This window comes from Protopterus annectens, chromosome 17.part0 (genome assembly GCF_019279795.1).
Source record: "Protopterus annectens isolate FY-2018-M chromosome 17.part0, PAN1.0, whole genome shotgun sequence".
Classification (NCBI taxonomy): Eukaryota; Metazoa; Chordata; order Ceratodontiformes; family Protopteridae; genus Protopterus; species Protopterus annectens.
Genome location: NC_056751.1, coordinates 174820594 through 174844385, shown reverse-complemented (window position 1 = coordinate 174844385; position 23792 = coordinate 174820594). Strand labels below are relative to the sequence as shown.

At 35.8% G+C, this 23792-nt stretch overlaps 1 protein-coding gene across 3 annotated transcripts in view; it reads left to right on the top strand.

Moving 5' to 3' along the window:
- Positions 1-23792, top strand: part of KCNN2 (potassium calcium-activated channel subfamily N member 2) — a 544190-nt gene that overhangs the window by 49396 nt on the left and 471002 nt on the right. The window lies entirely within an intron of this gene.

Sequence of the window (23792 nt, the reverse complement as noted above, 5' to 3'; positions counted from 1 at the left end):
ATTTGAGTTTAGAGAATTCATGCTGCCAAAGAGAAAAAAATCACAAGTTTTGACATTTGGGTCTATATTCAGAAAACTGAGTCCAACAGAAAACCAGTTTCTTCTATACTTTCTATTGTTGTCGTAATTTTTCAATGCAGTATGAAGAGTGGCATTTTCAAATGAAGGTTACACAAGCCTAATTTTTCTAGAATGATCTCTGTCACTGCAGCAATTAATTAGTTGTCACAGAAATGCATATTTCTGTTGTGGGCTTGTTAGACAAAAACTATAAATGTAACACAACAAAATATTCAAGTAACAATTAGCAGTGAAGCACACACACTGAAGTGTCCAGACCTGAATGCTGGATATTTTCTTGTTACATCAGAACCATTGTCTGCAGATATGGCTTTGATTCCATTGTGTTATGCACTGGGACCGCAGGTCGGTCATGTGTTATATATATGACATTATTAATATCGAATTAATGTTTGTGCTATAGATGATAAAGATGTACACAACTACACTTGTTTCAGGTTCAACACCCCTTTATTATGTTATAATGAATATTTTGTGCAAAATAATGCATTTCTGAAATTCTCTTGATTGTTTATGGTACTCAGCATATTTTTTCTCCTTTTTCATAAGCAAACTTTTCTACACTTAAGATGACACAAGCCTTGGGTCTTCAGTATATAACAGAAAACAGTACTAAATAGACAATATTTGCTATGATGGTTTAGTAATGCTGAATATTTCAAGTTTAACCAATTGTATCATTTTGAAGGAACTAAAGTCATAGTGTTAATGGATTTGAATTCATTGAGCTAGTTTAATTTCTGTACCTGACTGGCTGCAGAATATTTCATTTTATTGGTCAAGTTGTTTATTTATATTTTATTTTCTATGAGGTGAATGACATTTTCATGGAGTAAGTTCATACAGATAGTTGAGAATAATATCTCAAGTTCAGTATCTTAAACATAAAAAACATTCAAAAGTACATTAATATATAGCAACGACTTTCATGCTTTTATTACATGTGCCTCTACATCTGTGTCACATCTGAATTCCGGTTGCTTTCTTACCATTGTTTTACTTTGAAATATTGTCCATATCTATCAACTTTGCTCCTTAGTCAACTGCTTTATATATATTCAACCCTTCTGTCCTAAACAGCAGCTCAAAGTTGAGCTTTTACCTCAGACGTTTATAGATAATCAGTCTATAGATCATTACAAGCCAAAAAAACCTATTCAAAGGTTCCCTCCAGTCTTTAAATCTACCTTGAAGGTGACAAGGGCACTACTCTGCTTAACATGTAGTGGAAGTTTGTTGCAGAGGAACTACTGTTAATCCATCAACATGAATTTGGTAGGGGATAAGTTGAGCTATAAATCTATCATGCTGCTGCATCTTATTTATCAGTTGAGGAATTTCCTTTAAAAGGGTATTTGAAATGTCATTTGTTCTCTGAAGGAATAGGAGGTCAAAGAGGCCCAGATATTTCAAGGCTGGTCAGATATCTCCATGGAAATAAGATGAGCCAGATGGAAGGCTTTTTTTGAGGTCTGAATGGGGAGATGATAAAATCAGCAAAAGGAGAGAAGTATTGCTGGAATTTAATTCATCCTCAAATCTTGGTGAGTACTTTCATGAGGTGGACCCTGTTTTTCACAAAATCTCACCAAGATAATACTGATATATAGACTGTATTTTATATAGCATATATCATGGACAGTAGTAGGTTAAAAAATAAAGAAGATATCTGGGTGTACACATCCCAGGATAAAAAAGTGCCCAGTTCTGGTAGGCGCACTGGTACCAGGACTGGAAAAAGTGATAGTGTAGAATCCTCAAGACACAGAAACATTACTACAATGGGGCTAGGTCAGGCTTAGGGGAGGATGGTCCCCTGTTGTAGAAGGAAGTAGCAGTCCACAAAAATCACAAAAACTGATAGGCCAAAAGGAGCCATACAGAAGCTAGAGTAGACTGTTGAGAATAAGAAAACAAATATGTATTGTTACTATTATGCAAGAAGCCCAGAATTTCCAGATAAAAGATATACAAAAAGATTAAGAGAGAAATCAGAGGAAAGAAAAATACTTCCACAAGAAAACAATTGTCAGAAGCTTCAAATAAAATTTATGTTCATTACTATGACAGATCCACGAAAAACACTATATAGACCAAGAAGAAACCTTGTGCCGTTTGGTAAAAGAAGCGACTGAGGAAGTGTAAAAATTTAAAGAACAAAATCTAGAGATATCTGAAGGGTATAAAAAAGAAATATGGACATAGGAAAGAAAGAGAGATCTGATATGGTACAATATTTATGCAAAGGAGGAAGCCAAATTAATCAACACAAAAAGGCAACCCCAAAGATTTTCGAAGAGTAATACAGGCAAAGGCATCCAGATATTTAAAATTTCACAATAAAAAAAATAAGATCACAAAGAGGGAATGTAGAACAGAAGATTAGTCAAGCAGAAGTTAAAAAAATATAGAAGTTGAAGTTATGGAATATTTGAAAAGTGAAGGATTTAGTGTAGAAAGTCTAACACAGGTTATATCACAGCATGATGGAACAACTAGTGCCCAAAGTAAGGAGAGACAAAAGGAGCAGGAGGCATCTGAAGAAGAAATATGGACATGGGAAAGAAAAAGAGATTTAATATGGTGCAATATTTATGCAAAGGAAAAAGCAAAAGTAATCAATGCAAAAAGAGCAGCACCAAAGATATTTGAAGAGAAATACAGACAAAGACATCCAGATATGGAAACATTTTTAATACAAAAAATAAGAAAACAAAGAGGAAAAGTAGAAAAGAGGATTCGTAATGGAGAAGTTAAAGAAATAGAAACCGGGGTTATGGATTACCTGTAAAGTGAAAGATTTAGTGTAGAAAACCTAATTCAAATAACAACACAACAGGATAGAGCAATGGACACCCAAATAAAGGAGAAATCAGTGGAGTGGGAAGCATCTAATCCGTTGATATATGAAGATACTTTGGTCCCTCTTATAGGAAACCAGAACAAATGTTCAGTTAGAGCTATGCAGTAAGAAAACTGTGGTAACTTTGACACAGTCTGTGTCATGGAGTGATAGGCAAGTGAGTTACCATATGAAAGTACAACGGATGACAGAGGATGAAACTGAAGAGAACATGGCACAGGAAGATACTCTGGAACTTTCTATAGAATGCTTGCAGGAAATGGAGAACAAAGAATGTGCCCTCAGTTTAGAAAAAAATTATCCAAGAGACAAGTTGCTTGATTTAATAGAGATGGATAGACATATTAAGATCAATGAAAAAATAGACTGTAGAAGGTCAATAAAACACAAAAAGTTATAAGTTTAATAAAGAAAATAAACACAGTAATTTGGGCTTTCCATACAGATTCATGCAATATAACAAAGTATATAGGAGACATTACTTTGGAGCCAAATTAATAACAGATAAAGTCCTTCCACAAGAATACAGGGTAGTAAGGGAAAGAACAGGGAGAAATCGAATGCCATCATGGAAGTATTGAATAGAGAAAACTATAAAGCAATTAAGACAAAAGTGTCACTGTGAGAAGAATATAGAAGAGGGAACAGATCAAAAAAATACTCAGAAAGATAGACATGATAAAAGCAATGCCAGTATTTTAATGGATCAGGATTTATTGTGCAGTATCACAAATAATAAACTAAAAATATCAGTACGGGCAGAAAAACTTAAAAGATACACAAATAAATATGAAGGAAAAGTTCAAAATAAGCAGTTTATTAATGACCCAAAAAAGGTTTATAGAGAATTGGGAAACAAGGTAAAAGGAATTAAAGGACCACCAAAAAAAAAAAAAAAAAAAAAAAAAGAAATAGATATATTTTGGAGAAATATTTATGAAGATCCTGTAGAACATAACAAAGATGTTAAATGGATAGAAGAAGTAAAAAAGTTCAAATGTACTGGATATGAAATGGGATGAAGTAACGGCCAGAGAGATTGAAACAAAGTTAAGAAAAGCCTCTGGTTGGAAAACCCCAGGCCCCGATGCGGTACCTAACTTCTGTCTGTAAGTATTAACATCTAACGAAGATTAAGCCATGAGTAAGAACTATTTATATGCACACCCCGAACAGACACTGGCCTAACTAACTATAGGAAAAACATTTCTCCTCCTTAAAAGCAAACCTGCAAGCTACCCTAAAAACCATGGACCAATAACTTGCCTTCCGATGTATAAACTATATATTGGAATTGATGCTGACAGAGTTTTTAGTCATTTAGAAGAAAACTCAATTATAGCAATAGAACAAAAGGGTAATAAAAGGAAGTCATATGGAACAAAGGATCATGTGTTGTTAAATAAAGTCATAGTGGAGAACTGCAAAAAGGGGAAAAATCTAAGTGTGGCATGAATAGAAAAGCATTTAACAGTATCCCACATTCATGAATAAAAGAGTGCTTAAAATGTATAAGATGCATCCTACATTGACAAACTACATCACACCGATCATGAAACAGTGGCAGAGCACTTTGCAGTTAAGCCATGATAAAGAACAAATTATTATTCCAGGGATAAAAAATTCAAAGGGGGGTATTCCAGGATGACTGTCTGTCACCTCTGCTCTTTTGTCTTACCTTTAACCCATTAAGCTGTCTGCTTAGCAGATTAGGTCATGGCTATAATTTGGTTCCCAGAAAGCAACAAGGTGAAAAGACTTCTCATCTTCTCTTTGTAGATTATTTATAACTGTATAGCTCATCAGATGAGGAACTGAAAGTACAACTGCAAGTAGTCAAAACTTTTTCAGATAATATAAAAATGTCATTTGGTCTTAATAAATGTGCAAAATCAACCTTTAAAGCAGGAAAGCTGCAGCACCAATAAAACATCAGTTTGGGACAAAAATGAGATATAAAAGAACTTGACCAAGAGAGAGTGTATAAATATTTGGAAACTGATGAAGAATCAGCAATAAAACATGAACAAATGTGAATAAAACTCAGTAAGGAATATTTTAGAAGACTTAATCCTGAAAACAGCATTGGCACCTAGGAACAAAGTTCAAGCTATAAACCAATTTACTCTTCCTGTCCTACCTTACCGTTTTGGAGTGACTGACTAAACCCAAAAGGCGTTGGCTGGATTAGACAGGAAAACAAGAAGGATGTTTCATGCTCATCATATGATTTATAAAAATCAGTTCATACCAAGATTGTATATTCCCCATTCTGAAGGAGATGTAGGGCTCCTTGAAATTGATTACATGTATAGATCTGCAATTATGGGACTCCATACACGTCTGCTGACCTCACAAGACCCAAACTTAGTGAATGTTTTGAAACATGAGGAGAATAAATGTAATATGACTTCCCTGCATAGTCTAGCAGAAGCATTTCGGCGTCAAGAGCGAATAGAAATCAAACTAGAAGTAGATAAAAATCAGGCAGCAACTGAATGTGCCAAAAAAACAAAAGAAAGAATATAAGGTGAAGAATCAGATGAGAGGGCAAAAATGTGGACAATGCCTAAATATATTTGCAAGTATAGAAAACTCCTTGAAACAGCCTTATGTTGATCAGGATTGAATGCAGGAATGATTAAGGAGAGACGAATTCAAACCAAAAGATGAAAGGTTAATATTGGCATCCTAAGATAATGGACTATGTACACGTGGTTTACAAAGTACATTGAACATGTGGGAGAAACTGACAAATGTAGGTTTTATAAAACAGAATTGGAAACAGTTGAACACCTTTTTGCTGGTTGTGACATACTAATGGTGAAAGGATTATATACATAAAGGCATAATAATGTGGGCAAGACGGTTGTACTGGGGATTGTGCAAGCATTATAATACTGAATTATTATTTATTTATTTTACATTTGTTAACTGGGTTAGTCTGTCTGGGTTCTTAGAAGCCCTTTTTCAGCAAAGACCCAAGGAGAAAAGCCCCCCGCCCAAAAAAAAAAAAGGTTTAAGTAAACAAATAGTAAGAACAAAGATAAACACAGGTCACATTTTAAGTATACATAGTTCTGAAGTAATTACATAACATGCAATAAAGGAATATGCAGAATGGATAGAAATACAATGCAATACATATATAGAAAATTTCACGTAGTATGGCAAGAAACTAAGTAGAAATATGGTAAGGCTAAGGTCAATACATTGCTGAACCAAGGTACTAGGCATGAAGTAAGTAAATATACAGATAAAGTTGTGTGAACATTGGAAGTTAATAAATAACTTAAAGAACAGTAATAAGGGATTATGGGAAATGAGTGTAACATGAGCTAATTAGTATGGAATATGCCGGAAAAAATGTGTAGGTAGTAGTAAGAGAGAAAGCTAGAAGTGATATAGTTAAGTTAGGTTATCCCTGAATGTTTCTTGGATATTAGTTTGAAGCATGAACATATCCAATTTGATAGGAAAAAAGATTTAAGCTGTTTCTTGAAGGCATTTTTGTCTTTAAGTAGTCTAATGGCTAAAGGGAGAGTGTTACAGTTTTTTGCAACCGAGTGACAATAGAGTATTTTCCCAAAGGTTTTGTTTGGCTTATGAACTTCAAGAAAGTATTGATTAGTACTTCTTAGTGGGCATTGAGGAGTATAAAGTGTCAGAGAATTTGCAAGGGATGGGCAGGATTTAGGATTGTTTAGTATATTGTGAGCTGTAAGGAGTTGGGATTGAGGCAGCAAGTTGAAAAATTCAGGCCAGTGTAAAGCCTTTAATGAGAGACAGTGATGGGATTTGTAATGTTGATTTGCAGCAAATCTGGCTACTTTGTTATATGTAGTTTCTAGTTTGGATATTAGGTTACTCTGTAGATGGGTAAGAATAGGTGAAGCATAGAGTAGCGAAGGTAGAAGCAGGGACTGGGCAAGGGATGGCCTGGATGCAAAGGGAAGAAAGTTTTTGTGACAGTAAAGCAGACCTAGTTTTTGGTGTTTTTTTATTGAGCTATGAATGTGATGGTTGAATTTAAGTTCATCATCAATTATTGCTCCAAGGAGTTTTGTTTGGGTGTCAACAGAAATTTTAGTTCCATTAAGGGATGTTACGGAAAGGTTCTGTTTTGCATATTCCATATTTTTAGGTAGGAAAAGTAGTATCTTAGTTTTGCTCGTATTTAGCATGAGTTGGTTGGATTGTAGCCAGTTTTCAACTGAGTGGAGTGAGTTTTGTGTAAGGGATTGAAGGTTTTCTATGTTGTCAGCAGAGCTGATGATGGTTGAGTCATCAGCATACTGAATAAGATTGGATTGAGGGCAGGATGAGAAAAGGTCATAGGTAAATACATTGAAGAGGAGAGGGCCCAATATTGATCCTTGTGGGACCCCTGTCCTAACTGTTAGAAAGGGGGACTAGGAAGAGTTCCATCTAACAGCCTGGTGTCTATTAGTGAGGTAATCACAGAACCAGGAGGAGGTGGAGTTTGAGAAGCCTAGGTTGGAGAGTTTATGGTGAAGTATGGTATGAGATATGGTGTCAAATGCTTTTGACGGGTCCAGAAAGAGGGCTGATGCTATTTTGCTATTATCCCTGACTTGAGCAATGTTATTAGTTAAGGATACAAGAGCGGTAGCTGTGCTATGTGTGGGGTGGAAGTCATGTTGAGTTGGTGTGAGTAGGTTTTCTTGTAGCAGATGATTAAGTGCTTGCTTATGGATACACTTTTCCAGTATTTTGGAGAGAGGAGACAGTATGGCAATTGGTCTGAAATTGGCTGGTTCAGTGGAGTTTCCTTCTTTATGAAGAGGTACTACAAAAAAGTCTTCCAAATTTCAGGGACTTTGTCTTCTTTTATGGATCTATTAATCAGGATAGATATGGGATAAGCTAGAGATTTAGCTGCATGTTTAACGAATAATGGAGGAAGGTTATCAGCTGAGGGTGAACCAGATTTTAGTTTAGTTAAGAGCACCTTGATATAAGAGGTGAGAACAGGTGATAGTGAGAATGAGAGTGAGGATGAGAGAGGTGAATCAGAGGTGGATGAAGATGTAGATGGATTGAAAGAGGTACGGGTGGAGAAGTTAGTTACAGTTAAGTTTTCAATGGTTTCAATGAATAACTTATTACGGAGGGTTGCTATTTCCAGAGGAGTCTTGTCAGAATAAGGTGTGGTTGGGGTAGGAGTACCAGGTGAGAGAAGTTTATTGATAGAGTTCCAGTATTTTTTAGGATTACAGTAGGGATTGTTAAGTGAGGATTGGTAATAGTTCTTTTTATCAAGATTGATTTGTTTCTTAGCTTTGTTTCTAAGTTCCCTGTAAGAGATAAGGTTGGAAAAAGTATTATTGCCTTTCCAAGTTTTCCAAGCTTTATCTCTGGTCTTCATGAGTGTAAGGGTCGTTTTAGTTAGCCATGGAGCATATCTGAATTTGATGCAAGTTTTCCTAGTGGGGGCAATGGAGTTGAGGATGGATAGAAAGGTGTTATTGAAGTGTAGGACTGCTATATTGAGAGTGAGATTAGAGAGAAAGGACCAGTTTATAGTAGAGAGGAGGTGATTTTGTGAGTCAGGAGAATAGCTAGATAGATCACAGGTCACCTTCTATTGTTGTGCTTTATGCAGGAGTTCAGAGTTTCTGTGAAGTAGTAAAGGTAGGTGGTCACCTAATGTGTCTGGTAGAGTGGTTGGATTATGGTAATGTTGGGGGTGAGATACTAGTATCCAGTCAATAAGTGAACCAGTAGAGGAAAATTTATGTAGGTGGGTAGGGGGAAGAAATGAGCTGTATGAATCCATACAGGTTGAGAGAGGTAGAAGGTGATTCTTTATTGATCTGCAGCCAGTCAATATTGACATCTCCTAGTATAATGGTTTCATAAGGGATAGGACTGACCCTCATAATTTTGAAAGTCTGTCATGCTGAGGATATTGTAGCTAGGGGGAAGAATTTCAGATTAGAAATACTTGGTTTTAACCCAGTTTCACACAAAAGCAAGCATTTTTGTTTTGTTGAAAAATCCATGATGAAGTGTGGAGAAAAAAAGATAAACAGTTCCAATAGTCATAGGAGCAACAGGTCTTATAAAAAAATAAATCTACAATTGTATTTAGATATGTTACCAATACATGTAACTCCTTATAAATTGCAGAAGGAGTCATTACTGGTCACATTGCAGGTGCTAAGAAGAGTACTTCTGGTTAACATCAAAGACTGAAATAATACTAATTTTATGAACTTTAATCATACTTTGAGTTGGGAACGGGGTCCACTCCCGTCATGGTATTAGAAACCCTTGGACATGAAGAAACTAAAAAAGGCTTTCCATCTATTGTGGAGACAGGATGGTCAAACCGTAAAGAATTATTAGGTTGAGTACCTAGATCTCTTACAGTGGTGTCTGGTTAGAATGATGTGTCAATTATATGATATATGAAATTGTTTTCATTACTGAAATGAACTACGCTACATTTTAGAACTGTCCTTGCACTAACTGTTCACATGGTTTAACACATGTTGCAGCAATTATGAGTCAGTGGATGATCAAATAACAGCACCCAGTTTGCAGTCTTCTGCAAACCTAGATAACCATAGGCCAGTTCTGTTGACCTGAAGGTCTGAGAAATAGATATCGAATAGTGAGACCTGTGGTACATCATTGGTATTGTGTTTGCTTTCAGAAGTGGAATGTGGGTTTTGGCAGACACCCCATTAGCTATCAACTGTACAATGTAAGGATTTATATTTAGACATACAAATCTGTCACTAATGCCTGCATGTGGAATAGTGTCAAATGCCCTGGTCAGGTCTAGATATGCTGTATATACTGCTTGACCACTATCCAGTGCTTCATTTACTTTTTCAAAAAAATAATGAGGCATAATAAACAGTACCTAAATTCAACAATGCCAAATTGATGAAAGTCCATTGTTAAGAGATTTTCAGTGTCAAGATTAAAGAAGTCTGAGACAATATGTTGGTTCAGTCACACTTGTGTAACAGCATTCCAATGGCTGTTTTCCAAGCATCTGGATTGCAAGCAATGGCGAGGCTTATATTTAAGAACTTAAGAAAGGGTACAGGTAGGCATTATTTGGCACCGATAATCAGGTAAACCGGTATATTAACAGGGCCCATGAATGAAGTGTTCTTTGTTTATGAGAGAGGGAATTTGCTCTATAGTAATTGGCTGTGATTGAGAAACCTGTGGAATAGCTATAACTGTGAGTGGCATAAAATTTGTACTAAATTATTCAGCTATGGCATTATATATTTCATGTGGGTCAGTGTGTGCTGTATTGTTGTGGACTTGCTTTGAACATTGCTGGGCATTAGTTCTTAACTTCCTGACATAGTTAAAACATTTTTTTGTTATTTTTGTTTTTACCAGCTATTTTAAGTTCATATTCAGCTTTGAGCTTCCAAATAGTTCTCTTAAGCTTTTACTAGGTTGGCTAAATGTTATCTTAAAGTAGGTAGAATGAGATCTGCTATAAGCATTAAACAATCTATTTCTCTTGTTATATAATTCATTTGCATAGGTATTCTTTCCTATTGAGTTGTTTTTAAATTTCTCTTTACATTTGGTGTGGTTAGGGACTGTCTTATTAATATAAAATGTAAGTGGGTTTCGAACTTATGGCATAAGCAGTAGCATGAGCGATGAGATCCATCAGAGTAGGATTAAGGGGAATTTCTTTTGACCATCAGGTAAATGATAAAAGGTTGCTTTTGAGAAGTCCCTAAACACTGAGGTATTTACAGGCGCAGTACCACCAGGTTTAAAGGAAAAGGTGGCTTATTTATTTTCTGATTTAACTAGGTGAGGTGATACCTATGGAGCTGTGCAAGAAGTGGCTATATTTGTAGGGACTTGATCAGGTGTATCAGGGCTCTTAGAGAGATGGTTAACTGTTTGTAAAAGTGAGGTAGCATTTGTAATGTCAAGGCATGCTGACCATTTCCAGTGTAGGTTAGCCAGTTTATTTATGGATAATTGAAATCCTCAGGTAGTAAGGTGTTTAGCTTAATGGGGGCTTTACCTAAGGTGTTAAGAAATCTATCATACTCAGACTGCAATGAAACAGTAATTAGTATTTATTATGGAATTGACGGAATATAATAACCTGTTCTCTTTTTGATTAAATGAATGAAACATATTATGTAATATAATGCTGCCTTGATTCCCATAAATATATGTGTGAGGTTGTGTGTGTATATGTATGAAATCCATGCATGCAGCAAACATACACGTATACCACATGCACACATATACATGTACACACACACACACACACACACACACACACACACACACACACACACACACACACACATACACACATACACCCACACTTGCACACATGCATACACACACACACACACACACACACACACACACACACACACACACACACACACACACACACAATAGACCGAGATGCAGATACAGGTATAAATAATTAACAAAGGTTTGAGATTGGAAGGTGAGCTGTTGCGGTACTTGTTAAGTGGGATAGTTTGTGTGTGTATCATGATAGATGTAGAGATTAATAAGAAACATCATACTTAAAAAATCAGTAGTCTGTAAACAGGAAACCATTTTAAATTCACAGCTATTCAAAGCTATAGTTGGACAAAAATTATGATACATATTCTTAAACTGATTGTTTGATATCTAGCCATAAATGTCAATCTAAACTAGACATTACTGAACAATCCAAATACTACTGAAAAATGAATTGCTACATAGGTATTAGCCAAATGATGAACTCATTGCTGTTAAACTAAGTACTTTTTGGTGATGACACAAGAGCAAAATAATCAATCAACTGGCAGTACATTCCATTACTATACTGCTCCACTTTACAAGTGCAAACTTAAATATGTTCAAAGCATTTATAAACATAAAGAAATTTAAAGTCATGCTAGAGATGAATTGAAGAGTCCCTCCATCCAACAGATTGTGCCAGACTTTGCCGGTCATTGATGTCATTGACCGAACTTCTGGTAAAGTTCATTGCTGCTCATCCACCGCTGCCAATGAAGATCTTAGTGCCTGGTTAGCAGCAGCTGACTCACATGATTCCTTCCTACAAGCAAATGAATGAGAACATTTCCATAAAGAAGTGAAACAGTTCTTGCATATTAGAGGTCCGTTTAGTGCCCAGTTTCAGTGTTCTTTCTGACAGGTTCTTCTCCTGTATGTCCACATGTATGGCGCATTTGGATATCTACACAATGTCTCAAAGCTTAGATTCATCTTCTTTTTGGGCAGAGAGAAAAATATGACTATTAAATGAGAAAATCTTCAGTGTGGCAGGATAAATAATTCTAAATTTCTATTTTTTTTTCCGTAATGGATTTAATACTTGGGTGGAAGGCCATGTGATATTTCCTAGTCTCGTCTGAAAATTCTTGATCACAAAAGAGTCTTGCTACTGCCAAATTTAATATCTTTGCTCAGGGACCAAAAATACTGACAAAATCTTACCAATATTGGTCTGTGCATGTGACCACCCAGGGCTTGGGAGAGAAACACTCTGTGTTCTTTAGGCTGTCTAATCATTCTCTTCAAAACTGTCAGGGATACCATTGACTCATAAATTCTAATGATGAGCTCTGTCTTTCTGGTCGAGTATTTTTACATTCAACATATTTGGCCTGGTTTCTACACTGGCTAACCATTGCAGTATACTATTCATGGAGGATTCCAATTCAGTCATATGACCTGAATGCAAGGAAGCAGCTTCTTCCATCTCGTACAGTCATCTGTCCATACTCTCCTTGTAACCATGTAAAGACGAGTTTATTTTTATCTCTTGTATAATGGTGACTAATTTGGTGCCCATGATATGCCTATTCATTGCAGATATTTAAAGTCAGAGTGAGCTAGATATAATACAGGTGAGGTGGAGGATTTCTCCAAAATATTAGTTTACTACCTTTCTATTTAATATAGGAGCAACAGATTTAATTTTGTTGCTGTTTCTCCTCTTATGTGTTATATGCCCTGCAGCACTAAGTTAAAAGATGTAGTGCCCTAACCCAGGGATGGAAAAAATCCAGGTCTATTAAAAAATGTTGGATCAGATGAGAAGTTCATAGGAGCAGGCTAGGCTACCTGTTAAGCTATCTTTATGCTGACTGAAACCTGAAAATTTTTTTGATTTTAACTGAAACATGAGATTAGTGCTCCGAATTCAAATTAACCATAACTTCCTTTTCAAAGGCTAATACTAATGGATATCATGGAGGCTTGAACCTAGAATTATAACCATTTACTCCAGTGAACATGCATATATTTATTTTTACCAATTCTTTTATTGGTGAAACATTTAAATCAAGTTTCCTTAATACATGTCTCATATCAGTAACTATATTATCGACATTTGTAAATCTACATGAAACAACAATATGATTCTTACTTAACCATGGCAGTTCAATATGAGCTTATTTAGCATTAGAAATGTCAACCACATTTATTTCCTTCAAGCCTTTTAACTTAAAAAAGAGAAATAATATTTTGAACTATCCTGTACTTTTATGTTCTCATCTGTCTCCCAGTTATTGCCATTATATGCCATATGATAACATTCTCCCATAAATGCAAATTCATTATAAGGACAGTAATGTTTTCAATATCTAGGAAGCAAACTCTGAATTAAAGTCTGTTTTGCCCATTTGTTTATGAGAGTTATAAAACAATTATTTAGTGCTTGTGCTTGTGCAAAGAGAAGTCTACACTGACCACCGTATTAGTTTCAACATCCACACTGTCATCAGAATTTTAAGAACCAAATTTAAAACTTTTTCTTAGCCCCTTTTCTCTATGATTTTTCTAATGAGATATACTGTTTATAATGTTGCTGACAACTTTGTTAAACCTTTTGGTTTATATAATACTTTCCTGTACTCACTACTGATAGCATACAGTTCTTGTTTTAAAAGTGAATGTTTGTCATTATCATAGAAGATGGTCAGTATTGTTGCACTTTAACACAGCAAGTTGTACATGGGATTAGGCACTCAATCTTTGATTTATGGAAGTGACAGAAAAAGTCTGAAGGATTTTCTTGCTGCTGTTGGAGTGATTTGTCACTCAGATTCATAAAATTTGAGTGAAACAGAGCCCTCAGATTCTGAATAATCATTTAGTTCTGTAAATGTGTGCTAAGTGATTTTTCTTGCACAAGATAGCAGCATAAACTTTTCTATGATCCATTCCAACTCTAAATGCCTGCAAAGCAGTCACTGCAAAATGAGACATGCCAGAGAGCACTGCCACTGGTTGGGATTGGTCACATGACTGCAAGTCTGACAGTGGGAAAGTATTGTTTATATCTTGATTTAGCTGTAAAGAAAAATCCTCAAAATCAGTTACACGTTGCTCCATATGTGCCAACTAAATGTTTCTTCTGGGACATGAAGTACTTAAGTATACAAGTACTGTAATTATTGCCTACTATACCTACAATTTCTCAAATAAATACATTGCAGTTTACTTAGCAATGTCTTCTATAAATTGCTCGAACATATAGTCTGTAAACTAATTGCCTGTAGTCATGTGAGGAATCTAGTTTTCTAGTGCTACTGAACAATACCATGTGTCCAATGTTTTTAATTTATAATTAATGAAAAGTTGACTGAGAAAATGTGTAGAAGAATATAAGTTTGGAAATTAATTTTACAGTATGGTGTATTATAATACTAATATAAACACTTTCAGTGTGTGGGTATTACAGTTAGAACATTTGTTTGCCAAACATTGCCTTTACTGTTGATAGAATAGTTACACTTTTTACGTTATATTTTTAGCTTTGTTTCTTCAAAATAACTAAGTATTCTAAAAAGTGTATAGATTTCTAGGAGTATAAATTTGCTTAATGGTTTTGTGTGAATAAGTTTAAGTTTGATAAGAATACAGGTACATAGCTCTTAGTGCTTTAGTGGTTAGCATAATGGTTAAGATTTTTACCTGACAAATACAAAGTGCAGTGTTTGCTTCTAAATTCTGGTTATTGGCAGGGCTTGTAATAGTCTGCAGACCAGTAGCCTCATATTTAGTTATAAACCTTTAGTCTCTTCATGATGGTAGCTGTCACTGGTTGTGATTTCTTTAGGTTTGAATCATACCGTGATAAAATCTGTGAAGTTTGGCACAATGTGGTAGTGATGCCCCTACCACTGATACCAGAATTATACACCAGTCAGCATGACAAGCCTCATCTGTAAAGCCATGGAACATATTATGACCTCATAACCTGTGATACCAAAACTCTTATTAGGCTTGCCCTCAACAGTTTGGGTTTGTGAAAGGAAGTTCCTGCTTAATTGATCTAATTAACTTCTTCAAGAAGGTTACATAGGCTGTTGACACTGGTCATGCTAACAATGTAGATGGGGACTTTGGAACATGGTTTGATAATCTCCTTTCTTTCAATCACCAAGTCTTCAACTTGGAGCAGCTAATTTCCAAAGGAATATCATCCAGATAGATCGTGTCATAGTAGCTTATATTCTACATTGACTGTGCTGATTATTTTTGGGCTGTATCTCTCTCAAGACATATCAAAGAGCTAGAAAGCCATTGGCTAGAAAATCATAGGTGTGAAAACCCCAAGCTACCAATTGAAGATAGAAGCATTGTAGACTCTTCAGGGGGAATAGATCTTGTGGGTCTCTGCTGGTCTAATAGTTCCACAAATATCATATCCAGGGGACCTAAATCTACCAGCAGATAAAATGATGGAGACACAGATTCATCATGCAGTACTTCCTGCACCTCTGAAACAGACTTCCTGTGCAGGTTAAGCAATGCAACTCTTTAGTTCAAAAGAAATCTGGGTGATTGGATGGGTACCCACAAATTTACTGCAAGACCATCTGCCCTAGCACTCCTTGAGAAAGGTGATATAGTGGGGGAGGGGTACTGACAAGGCATAAATGGTCATAGACTCAATTGCTTTGAAATTCCTATGAATCCAGTGTCTCCTATTAAAAAACATAATTATGGAGATGCTTATACCAGATAAGTTATCAGCCCACAATATTTTAAAGTGTACTTTAAAATAGTTACACAAATGTAATAAATATGTTCTAACCTGGCAGCCCTACAGATCAGCAGATCCTGCATGAACTCTGCTATAATCTGTTTATGCTTTATTGTTAACATTTAGTTATTAATTTTAACTCAGTTTCCATAAATGCTAATTTCTTGGGCCTGTGTTTATTTAATGAACCAAAGTATTGCCATTTCTTTTTGCATGCAGACTCCATTGCGTACATTTTTTAAACCTAACATGATGAAGATTGTTAAGGGTGATTATCAAAAATTATGCTGCTTGATATAATTTTAAGTTTTTATTGCCACCATGTAGAATCACCACAACCATCTCCACATCTAAAAACTTTGCTTTGAGCTATTCGGCGCATTAAATGTGGTACTTAAAAACAGTAAGCTAATCACTCTGCTTGACTTGGCCATATATGTCCCATAAATATTTTGTATAATCCTTTGTTAAAAGGTTCTTTTATCTTTATTTAACTTAATTTAATGTTAGCATAAGATTACCTCTCGTTATCTGCTAGTCTAGAGCTACTAACCATTATCATAATGAAAGTCATTCCATCCATCCACAAACCCTTTTTTCCCATTTTCCACAGAGGGGTCAGGGGGTCACTTCAGCAGTGACAATCATCTATAGCCAAGGTTTTTAGATTGCCGGGCGGCTAGCCCTGCCACAGTAATTCTTCCACACCACACACTCACATTCACACCTATGGCCAATTTAGAGCATCTAATCCACCTCCCTTTGGAATGTGGGATGGAACTGAAGCACCTGGAGGAAACTCATGCGAACACAGGGAGGACATGCAGACTCCACACAGAAGGCATGCCAGCCAATAATTGAATTGAGGATCCTCTTACTGTGAGGCAACAACACTATCCACTGCACCACTGTGCCACCCTTACTTCATTACTTTAACGAAAGTCACTATTGCCACTAATTTAAATATGGATTTGGGCTGTACTAAGAGTTAAAGAATGATGACAAACTCAGTCTATAATGATCAACAGTGATGCAAAGCATTTGTAAATATGGGGTGTGCCCAGTTCTTAAATACAAAGTTCAAACAAAATGATTTCAATAAGACAATAGACATATAGCGTATAGAAATGCATTTTATGAAATACAAAGTACATAGTATATATCATACAATATACATCCAATAAAATGTATGTTAGAATGGAGAACGTCTTCCAGCTTGGCAGCTCCTGTTAACTGTAGAGTATCTGTCCAACTGTATAGCATTCCAAAATACTACAGTACTCTTTATCAAATCACAGAAAACTATGCATTTCTGCTAAATGTACACATCCAATAAAAACATTAAATAACTTACACAACTGTACTATAAGCCTTGCTGTTTTTCCTTCCATCCTGTTCTAGTTGTTTTCCTAAACCCTTTTGCATGCCCCTTATGATAATTTGGCAATACATTTCCTCTCCATTTCTGTTCATTAGCTGCCGACAATAAGCACAAAGAGGTAAATTGTCTAGGTTTAAAATGGCCTTGAAGGGCAGATAGCTGAGTACTTACCTATGAATCCATGAACAACAGAGATCGGAAATGGTTATTAAGATAATTCTAAAAATAGCAAACAACTTCATGAGCAAAACTTGACTGCAAATCTCAAAGTGATAAAACACATATTTGTTAGCCATTGAAGTTTTTCCTAGTACCAATCTGTACCTGTGCTATAATAAAGTCTGAGATTGGACACAGGTTCATACTTCTGCGAACTTTGTTTATTTAGCTATTAATGATTGGGTAACTTGGGATAAATATGCTAGGCTTGTAAAGGCTCTTGGGTCATTAGCTTAGTAACCTCCTATGAACTTATGAACCTAGAAGTTATAAAGCAACAGAAAAATATGGATATAGTATAAAAGGCTGTTAACAATGCTAAACTAGTTGCAACCTGTGACCTGATTCATTACCTAAAACATTCATAAATAAAATACTGATGCTTTATTTCAGTCTTGGGCAAAGCTGGTGGCGTTACCATTGATTGTACTGTCTGGTGTCAGATCATGAAATAACACAAAATATTATCACATTTAGATGTTGATAGATTTTAGTAAATTGAAATTTGCTTTGCCGCATGTGCTATGGTATGGCACATTTGCAGGACTTCAAGAATACAGAAAATGTAAATTACCTGTTTGTTGCATAATTTCTTTTCTGAGTTTGTGGAACCTCAGAGGGTGTAAGTATATAGAAAGACAGGTGAGTTGGGCCTGTGCCCACACATCAGGAAAGCCGGGGCCCAAATTTAATCCTCCCCTACAAAAATGAAAGTTTGCTGCTGTTTTGCACAGTAATTTATTATATATATATTTTTTCATTTAATATGCATTTTTGACAGTTTGTATCATGACTATGTTTCGGCGTATGTGATAAACCTGCTTAATATGTTTTTGAAGTGAGGGTATATTCCTAGAAGAAGCAGACTAATGTACACTTCATGTTTTGTAAGCTGAAATGGCAGCTGGGGAATATAGGCCCATATCTTGTTTCATTTTTACTAACATATCAGTATTTCTGTGGATTATGGCTTCTCTAAAACTGCAATATATTTGACCAGTCTAAGGCCTTTGGCATTATTCAGCATGGCAGTTTTTGTCCTGTTTGTCAATGGCATAGTGAGGTAGGGGCATTATCTTACTTAAAGTTAAAATCGTTACCATGTAGACACATGGAATTGTAATTAAAAGGATTATATGTGATTATGTAAGTATAGCTGAAGAATGGATTAGAGGTCTACGTGTGTGGGACTATTGGTGTTTAAATTCTGCATCCCATTATAGTAAACATCAACAAATGTTTTGGATATTATAATACGCAGATGGCAATCATGTCATTTGTTAAGCAGTCTAACTTAGAAGTTAATAAAACTGATATTTGTGACATCTGTCTGTGGTGTGATAAAAATTACATCTGTATCAGTTTAAGCCAAAAGTGTAGAACTTGCTTACAAATTAAAATTATACTCTGCAATATGAAATTAAACAATAATGTAATTAGAGGGTAATATATTTTGAATTAATTGAAGTCCTGTTTGTAAATAGTTGTTTAATATTGGAAATGCGTGCAAGGGTGGAGAGTTCTTCAGATTGTTCTTGTTATAAGGTGCCTTCACTAGTTGCTTCATAGCCTCTATGAGTAAATTAAAAATTAACTGAAGTTGTCACCACTGAAAGTTGCTGATTTGACATTTTTATTGCTATACTTTAAGAGAAGAGGTTCTAAGGTGATTGGTTTTATGATTTTGGTAGAATAGCATTTGATATTTGAGTAGATCTGAAGTGTGTGATTTTTTTTGGTTAAGATGTCTTTATGGAGGCCTTAACCTAGTGGAGGATGTTGATATTACTCTCTTAATGCAGTGATGGAAGGGTTATTCGTAATGGTTCTTTTGAAAGGGATGAAAAATCTTTGGAGTTTTCAGTGATAATGGAAACCAATGAAGTTAATGAGGATTTTTCCTTAATCAGATATTGCAAGCCACGGTGGTACGGCGGTAGCGTTGTTACCTCACAGCAAGAGGTTCTCCCGTTCGATTCTCGGCTGGGCTTGGGAGTGCCTTCTTTGTGGAGTCTGCATGTCCTCCCCATGGTTGGGTAGCGTTCGAAAGACATGCGTGTGTAAATGGGCATGCCTTTGTTGAAGGTTGGTGGTCGAGCTGGCACCTCGGCATTTTGTAAAAATCTACTGCCAATAATTAGCGGACTGGAGTTACGCTGTGGCGACCCCTTAATGGGAAAAGCCAAAAGACCAACAACAACAACAACAAGAAGATAGATGAGATATGTTTGTGGAGTTGAAAAATAACATATTGAATGGATTGATTTTAGAAATTTTGGTCAAAGTTAGGTGCAGTTTTCTCAAAAGTTTTTCAATGTGAAGGTAAATGCTGCAGGAAAAAATTGTGTTTGATTTGTATACTAGATAAGTAGGAATTTACACACTTTATTACACGTGTGTTTGATTCTATAACTGTGGAAATGAATCAGAAAGCTTCACCAGGATATTGTGGTATGATTACAATCTTGATGTTTTCAGGAATAAATTCCATCACAAGTTTGATGAATGGGTAAACCATATTATATGGTTAAGTAGATAATGTATTTTGATAGTGAGTGTTCATTCCAAACAACTCTGCTAAAAGCTTCATTTTTGGGGGTTATGCATGAATGTAAACCAAAGAATATGAATGTTTACCTAGATATGTTAAAAGTGTTTTTCCCTACAGGGATAGTTTTTTATACAGGTTTGATAATGGACAATATTTCTGACTATGTTACAGTGGAGGTTACAAAATGTGAAAAGGCCTGTAGTTAGGGTTGCCACCTTTTCAAATGGCCAAAGTGGGACATTTATGGTACAAACATCAGATTTTACAGGCCGACACATACCCACAGTCAGTACAAAGGATAGAACTTAACTTTTTTGCCAAAATAAAAGCTTATTCTTGTAGCATTTTAGTTGCTTATTCTGTTTCTTATAACATTTAGGTATTTTAGACACAGAAAAACTGTTTTATGCAACTATTACAAAAAATGTAGGAAATAATTTTGTCCTAAAATCTCAGGACATTTGCCATTGTTTTATTTTTTTTGTCAGGACACAACTGCCCAAAGAGGGACTGTCCCTCGCAAAGTGGGACAGGTGGTAACCCTACCTGTAGTCAGCTGCTATTCCAAGGTTCTGCAGAAGATGAGAATGGGCTTGAAGTTGTTAGTAAGCCATTAGTATGTGTTCCACATTTTGCCCATTTGTTCCACATTTTGAGGGCTAGTGTTCCTCATTTTGGAGATGGAATGTTGAGAGCTTTGATTTGAACATTCATATGCATTAGCTAGAAAGACATACTTGTATAACTAGATTTATATGTAGTCATATAAAACAGTGCTGAGCAGCCATGGGCTACATGGACTACAAACTATGATATTCACTCAACCCTGGCTCATCTCCACTACTGCTACATAAAAATGACACTCAACTTCAAAATAATGTGGCAGTGATTTTGGAAAAAAACATTTAAAAACAAAGGAAATGATTGAAAACCAACTTTTTGTTACTGAAAGAAAAAGAATATTGGGATGAGTAGAGACCTTCTCATTAAGAAGTGAATGTGACAGAGAGGCTTGGCAATGACTCAAGCAACATCTGAAGTAAGCAGGAGACAGAACGTGAACAGGAAATGTGCAGATTTAAAAATCATTGAAAAATGTTTTAATGTTTGCAGTAAGAAGACAGCAGAGTACATGCATATTAGTAATGGCTGAGTGGTGGGTTATCATGCTGTTTATGAGAAAAGTATATGGGGAGAAATTCTCCAAACTTCATATATGGAAGAAATTAGCACAGTGCATTGGATAGTAATTCAAACAAGTTCCTAGGATACATGGTCTTGCCACGCAGCATGCTTTGCACATTCTTAAGCTACATTCCCAAATCCTCATCAGTAGGAGGTTTGTACTGTAATTATGTGACAAAACTCGCTGGATTACAGGCATACCCTGTTATCCAAACACCTGTTTTCTGAACACGTTTTGTATGGATAAAGAAAATGAAAATGCCGTACCAACAAGAGCAGAAGGCCACGTGCTGCCCTATGACTACAGGTTGTCCACCACTGATCAATAAGAATGGTCATCAGTGATCTCTGTATGTGTTAAAAGTTCATAAAATTTTTAGGCTCATGGCAATACTAAACATAAAGCATATTACTAAATCAAAGACCTTTTGCTTCAGTTATACATTAATAATTCTACAAAAATAGAACTTTCTATATTATGCAGACATTGCCTCATTTTGGGAAATGATGACACATTTTAAAACCTTTTTATAATGTCTGTATGGGGATTTAACAGTTAGGACAGATATAAGAAAATCCTAGCTCCACAATGTCTTTAAGCTGTCAGTAATGCAGTGCCACATTCATATAATAGCTACACTTATGTATACAACATAAATTTTAAATGTATTTATTTATATTTATTTGGGCACTGAGGCACACACAGGCATTCACATACACATGCTCGCGCGCGCGCGCACACACACACACACACACACACACACACACACACACACACACACAGTGTTCCATTGTGAATCACTAATGTATGTCCATTTGAAGCTACAGCCAGAAGAACACAACTAGTTGTAGCTTCAGCCAGGTATAAAACTCAATAAAAAGTGTTTTTTTTGCAGGGTCGAATCCCCATTGCATCCTCTACAACCATCATCCTTATATATACTAACTCTCCAGTTGTGCAACTTTGGGGAAAGCAAAACATTCCAAAAAAGAGGAAGCAGTGCTGACTTTATAATGTTAAAGGGGGCTGCCAGTGACTTTTTACAAAAAAAAAAAAAAAAAACTTCAGTGTGTCAGCTAAAAGTCATCCACTTTGAGCTTGACCAAAGGTACAAAAGCCCCCCCAACACACACACACACAAGCACATAAACAAACGCATGTGCATGTATATGAGGAGAAAGGTGAAAATGTGTATTAAAAAAAAAAGCTATAGTGACTCTTTTCATAAATATCATTGATAACAGCCTAAGACCCTTTCTTCAGCAAGTTTGGATAGTCAGGCCCAGAGGCCCTCTGGTTCCATTGCATCAATCTCATTGTAAATTGTCTATGAACATTGAACAGGCAGAAAATATGTTTGTCTGTTACTAGATGAACACTATTACACAGCCAATCTGATGGATCAAGTATAAACTTCTTTCCTTAGAAGTTCAAATACAGAAGTAATTGTACTTATTCTTAGCCGGTAAAATAAACAGCCAATCTCTGTGCCACAGCAGTTAGGTCATTGCTGTCCTATTGACCTGTTGACTATCTTTCCACTGTCTGTCTGTATATTAGCCTGCAACATATACTGCCTCCATAGTTCACAGAGACATGCTGAATGAGTATTTGAGCAGAAAATATTGTGATAAATATGTGCACAAAACTGCTGAGATGCTATACATTTGATGACAGTGAAGTATAAAATGGCTACTTGCAGCAGAACTTCATGTTTTAACTTACATCTTACCTCATATAAGGGTATACCTGCAAGCTAATTTCTTTAGAAATTTGGCATGCTCATTTGCAGCACAAATTTTAAATTCATTGACTGACAATTGTGCCAGAAGCATTAAGTTAAATCAGGGTTATTCATAAGAAACAGCTGGGCAGATCAGCATGCAGTATAAAACAAGCACGTCAAGCTTCACTACAGTTTTGTATACAATGAGCAGTTGACATCTCAGTATATACTACTATCAGACATCTAGTTATGTGACAGCTCCCATGCTGCTACTGCTGCTGACCATGATGCAATTTTCTTACTGATTAAGTTACTGTAGCACGGTCACTAGCTCAACATGGCGGGAAAAAAATTCTTCTAGGCAGCTGTTTAACAGAATTGTTTATCATTTCCTGGACAAACAAAGCAGTTTCCATCAAACACTTTTCAACTTTTTCACATCTCAGAAACTCTGTATGCACTGTAAGTCTTTGAGAAATATTCATTTGTAATATGTTCTTGGTTTGTACTCATACAAAACAATTTGTTTTTCTATGTAATTTTTCCTGAAAGGATTTAATTTCTAGTATCTTTAATCAAACAGACTATTTTGGTGAATAACCAACAGGAAAAAATGACCAATCTGTGCTGTGTAAACTTCTCACCAAACAGATATACCAGAGTAAAACAGTCCAAACATTTACATTTTGATTTGTTTTTCTTGAAAGGACATGAAGTACACACAGGCATAT